At 46.5% G+C, this 5,453-nt stretch overlaps 1 pseudogene; it reads right to left on the bottom strand.

Moving 5' to 3' along the window:
• Positions 1 to 2,126: 2,126 nt before the first annotated feature.
• On the bottom strand, positions 2,127 to 3,866 carry LOC113263882 (40S ribosomal protein S27-like; annotated as a pseudogene).
• Between the last annotated feature and the right edge of the window lie 1,587 nt (positions 3,867 to 5,453).

The raw sequence follows: 5,453 nt of genomic DNA, 5'->3' as shown, positions 1-5,453 counted from the left end.
ATACAATAGGCTGTGAAAGGATTGCAGCCCGAGGTGAAGGCTCTCCTCCACAGAGAAGGAGATCAGCAAGGGTTCAAGAGCAACTGAATGAGGACCACCAAACTAAGGTTCCATCAAATGAAAATGCCATCAAACCTTTCTCTCCGAGGATAGAAGAGAATTAAAAGGGAATAACCACATTGGCATGGTGTGAGACGTGTTCATTTGGGAACGACCAGTCTCCTCTATCCTGCTTGGTTTTACTTTCTGGTGTCCCTATCTGTTACGGGTCACTCAACTTGGAATGTTCCCTGAAGGCTTGTTATTTTGAGGTTGATTCTAAGCTCCAACAAAGCTGTCTACTTCTTTGCTTCTCTTTTCAATCTCAAAGCTCTAGTCGAACCCTCAACATTCCTGTGCAGTTAAATCGTTCACAGCCCACTTTGTGGCTCATTTCAGCTGCCTTTAGTTGGCAGCTAAATACTGTAGACCGTAGATACTGCTACGGTCCCCATTTTACAAATGGAGAAATTGAGGCACGAAGAAATTACTGAACTCACCTAAGTCCTTGGCTGGTACCTTCGAGCTACTTGATTCGATATTCTATGCTCTTAATCACTGTGATCTATTACCTCCCAGTCTAACTTCTGTTATTTGATTTGCTTCAAAAATATTTACTGAATATTTCTTATGATCCCATCAATGGATGCAGTAGAGTGGGGGCCAGTATAGAAGGATATAACTCGGTCCTCATCCTTGAGCTTTCTATGTCATTAATACATTCAGCAAATACTCATTCGCTTACTCCCAAGTTGTAACCTTGTTGCAGACCCAAGGCACATACATATAAAAAAGTGTACAATAAATAATATAATCAAATTCGATATGTACAGAGTAATTGGTAAGAGTGACGAGCAGGTCAGGAAGGAGATGCAGCAGTGTGGTCTGACATTATTGCGGAAGGCTTTACGGAAGACATGGCCCTTGAAAGGAGAGAGGGCATTCCAGGCAAAAGCCCAGGGTGAGCAGAAGGGCAGAGGTGGACGGCACCAAGCGCAGGGCGACAGGAGCCTCCTTTTCTTAATACTTGATAAATTAACAACAACAGGACAAACAAACCCACAACCCAGCCGCAGGCCAGCAGGGTCTTACGCTTTGCTGTAATTCTCAGGAATCAATTATAATAAACCCCAGGAGAAGAAAGTTCCTCCAGTCTTAAGAGTAGCATTGGGTCAAAGGGGAGCTTTCCCCAAGGATGCTTTAGATTTCAATTGTGTGCCTGAGAAAGCTCTGCCACCAGCATGGCCTAGAATATCAACTCAGGGGCAGGAGGCTTTCAGGCAGCCTCAAAGCAGCAGGAGGAGGAAAAAAAAAAAATCTACTTATGAGGATTGTTCGCCCGAGAAGCCTTGAGGTACACTAGCAAGGCAAGAGCTTTAGAACTAAGACCCGCTCCTTACAGTGAAATGCCAAGTGCTGTCAATGACTTAGGGCTGGCTCATTATGGACCTATTTCAGCTAATCCTCCGCGGGCAACAATCCTCCTCTTTTCAGGGACTATGGAAGCCTGGGGAAGGCCATTCCTTTTCCAGTCAGGTGTGAGGGCAAAGAGCCATCCATCTTTAATAAACCTCCAGGCTCACAGGCCTCTTCCCATAGAAGGTAGTGCAGAATTTGTAAGTCTCTGAAATGTTCGACATCCATTCTGGCCCCTCCTGATTAAGCAACAATAGCAACCTCTCTGCATGACTCCCTATCTTCTCTATCAGATGGTCAGTTTCTAGAATAATCATCTATATATTCACTTAGCTGTGCGTTAATTTGATCAACAACTGAGGGTCTCAACTACATGCACCTTAATGTTAGCACCTAAGTGCTTGATTGTACTCATTTCTTTCTGGTTTCTGACGCTTACCTACATCTCTAGCTTCATGCCCCACTGTCCTGGGCCCAACGCTCGGTTCCAGCCACAGTGATTCTGCTCCCTCTCACCATAACTAACTCCTACTCGCTAGCTCTTCTGTGTGGACCTGCAACCACATTCCCTTCCACTTCCCCGCTTCATCTGGTTAGTGTCGTCTTCTTTTTTTTTAATCCAAAATGTATTTGTTGGGATAGTTTCCCACTCATCTTGATTCAGGATGCTTTCAGTGCTGCTTCTGTGGGAAGGAGCATCCTTCTACAAGCCTTGCGTGTCCTCCTGTGGGCTGGCGGAAGACAGCGGAGCAGCCGACGCACAAAACTACCGCTTGAGCGGGGCTAAAGACTGGTGATTTTGTAGCATCCTGGGCACTCCCCGCCCATGAAGTAGGAGCTGGGGCTGGGCAGCAGGTGCTTCCTCTTGTGCTCCCTCTTCTCCTCTTCTAGGGACAGATGGAGAAGGTCCTTCAAGACGGGTACGTTCTTGTGGAGAGGTTGTCATCACCAGAAACTCATCTTAGCTTCTACTCCGCATTCAAATCAGCTCTGGTCTTAGCTTGTCTCCTGTGCCCAACTCCCAGGGGTGGCTAGCTTCTTGAGTCTTAGGCAACTGAACATCTGTGGTCTCACTGGTAAGTTCCATGAGACGAGGATCTTGTCTGCTTTTCTCCCCAGTGCTTAGTGCAGTGTCTGGCCCATAGTAAGCATTCAATGTATTTTGTCATTTAAAGGAAGGAAGGAAGGAAGGAAGGAAGGAAGGAAGGAAGGAAGGAAGGAAGGAAGGGAGAAATGTGGTCCTTTCTCCCAGGATTCTGTCGGATCCCTGAAGGCAGTGATGGCATCCCCCGGTCCTAGTTCCTGGCACAATGGCTTGCATATGAGCACTTAGTAAATGTGTACTGAAATGAGTGGATCAAACTTCCCTGTGTAGCCATGACTTAAAATATCATGAAGGACCAAAAATAAACAAATAAACAAACATTAAAAAGACAGACATGTAAATACATGGTCCCAAACCTCACGGGTCTTTCAGTGAAAGAGGGGAAAGGGGGCAAGTACACACATAAGCAGAAGACATCGTGAAAATAAATTGGCATCTGAAGAGGAGTATAGACCAAGGGGCTTAGGAAGTTCAGAGTCAGGGAAGATCACGTCTGAGGAAGGGCTAAGAGACAGGAGCAGCACCCAGCAGAGGGAGGTGAACAGGAAGAGGTTTTAGGGAAGAAGTGGCCCTGAGCCCCACAACTGTTCTGGACTTTACCTGGAGGCATGTGTCCACTGCTTTTGTGCCGGGCTATTCCTGGTGAAGTTTGCGTGGAGGGGGGTACCCATCTAGCACCACCCCCCTTCCAAGGCCTTTCTCTAGTTTACAAAGGCTTAAAACAGGGCAGGCAATTTAAAAGCCCACAGGGGCCAGAAAGCTCAGGTAACCACAAGATCTAGGTTGGCTATAAGACTGGGGACAATTGCAAAGCACTGTCACCTGCATGACAAGCAGAGACAGCGACTTCTCAACGGCTGCCAGTTGTTGTCATGTGTGACTATGGGCCCCATGTTGTGATGTCTTCCCATTTTTTTTCCCCAAGAAAAAAAAGGAAGTCCAGATTCTTAAGTGAAATCTTCCAATTTTCAAATGTTGGCAACTAACTCAATTTTTTGGTTCGAAAAATACCCTTTGGTCAAACAAAACACATCCATGGATGGCATCCAGACCGCAGGCCCCATTCAGCCACACACTACCGGTTTGCAACCTCTGGCCCAGACAGATTGGACTCATGAAAATTAAAACTGCCATTTTGCACCCACAAGGTTTGCAAATGTTAAGAAATCTGTTCACATCAAACCTTGCCAAGAAAGTGGAGCAACAGGAACGCTCAGATACAGCTACTGGGAGTGATGAGTGGAAAAGAAGTGGTGTTAACTTGGAAAGATAAAGATTTGCATATCCTATTACCTACCAGTGCCATTTCTAAGCACAGGCTCTGGGGAGATTGTTGCAAATGTGCACAAAGAAACATATATGAGAATATTGACAGCTGCATTGTTTCTTACAGCAAGAGACTGGAAACACGCCAAATGCCAATTGCCAGAATAAACAAGCCGTGGCACACTTGTAGAAGAGAATGAAACAACCCAAGTGCCATCAGTCAATGTGGATCTGATGTCGCCAAGGGTTAGAGTCACATGACCTCTAAGGTATTTCCATCTCTACAGTGAAACATTCCTAGATATTACTAACCTTCTGTTAGCAGAACTTTCAGTCCTTCAGCAGCTCCGAGCATCCGTATGCCTGGCTCTCTGCTAGGTGCTGGGGAAGCAGTGGGAACTAAAGAGAAAGTGTCTCTGCCCTTGAGTGTGGTAGGAGACAAGAGTCAACAACCAAACAAGCACCGAGAGCGTCGAGAATGATGAAGAGCGGGGTGCTATCAGAAGGCAGCGTGGAGGAGGAATGCGGTATCGAGGGAGTGGGCGGAGTACAGGTAGTCAGGGATGTCTTTTCCGTAGAAGGGATATTTAAATCGAAACCTGCGAAGTTGGCCAGGAAAGGAAGGCAGAAAAAAACCTACCAAGCCATGGGAACAGCCCTGCAAAGGCCCCGAGCCTGGAACTTGCTGAGAGGCTCAGTGTGGCCACAGGATGGCGCGCTAACACTCGAAGGCTTGCTAGCAGCAAGGAATCATCTGTGTTCACTGTTTTACCCAGTTTTCAAGATGGCTGGCAAGCCAGAATGGTGTATGAAATCTAAATGACAGAACAAAACGAACTGGATTTAATGCACAGTTTCTTGCCGCATTAACGTGGAATCCTACTAAACTCACCCATCAGCTAGAAAGAAAGAAGAGAATATGTAACAGGCTCAGCGCTCTCCCTTCCGCTGGCATGAAGGGACCGTGGTAAGGTGAAGTCTAGACAATCAGGGAATGAGAGTCCATTACCCAAAATAGTTTCAGCTTTTTAAAAAAATTCTTTTAAAAGATTTTACTTATTTATTTGAGAGAGAGAGAAAGCACATAGGGAGAGGGAGAAGCAGACTCCCTGCTGAGTGGAGAGCCCGATGCAGGGCTCGATCCCAGGACCCTGAGATCATGACCTGAGCCAAAGGCAGACACTTAACTGAGTGAGGCACTCAGGTGCCCCTAGTTTCAGCTTTTGAAGATAAACAAATTCATGTGAGATACTCAGCTCCGTCCAAGAAAGGTATTGCAACCATTCAGTGGTGGCTCTTCTCATGGTTTCTAATTCACCAATTGTTACATCTGTGTGCCATTTCCATGTATCTCAACACTCGTGCATATGCACACCACATATGCACTCAAATAATCTCAAACTACTTTAAAAACTATCTGTCTTCACTGTTTAATCTGCGCTGTTTTGGCCAGGAAGCGTCGTGTTCTTGGTAATGAGGAACAGGCCAAGCGCAGTGGCCCCCGCACGGGCCCACCGGAGGCCTCAGCGTGCGCACCACCGCCTTTCAGGAACAGGCGTGCAGTGTTTTCATCTCGGGAGTGGCTTTTGCCAGAAGCTCTCCATAACTAATTTTGCAGTCAGATTCC

The sequence above is a fragment of the Ursus arctos genome, unplaced genomic scaffold, assembly GCF_023065955.2.
Source record: "Ursus arctos isolate Adak ecotype North America unplaced genomic scaffold, UrsArc2.0 scaffold_15, whole genome shotgun sequence".
Classification (NCBI taxonomy): domain Eukaryota; kingdom Metazoa; phylum Chordata; class Mammalia; order Carnivora; family Ursidae; genus Ursus; species Ursus arctos.
The sequence above is the reverse complement of the archived record's forward strand: the minus strand, read 5'-3'. Positions and strand labels throughout refer to the sequence as shown.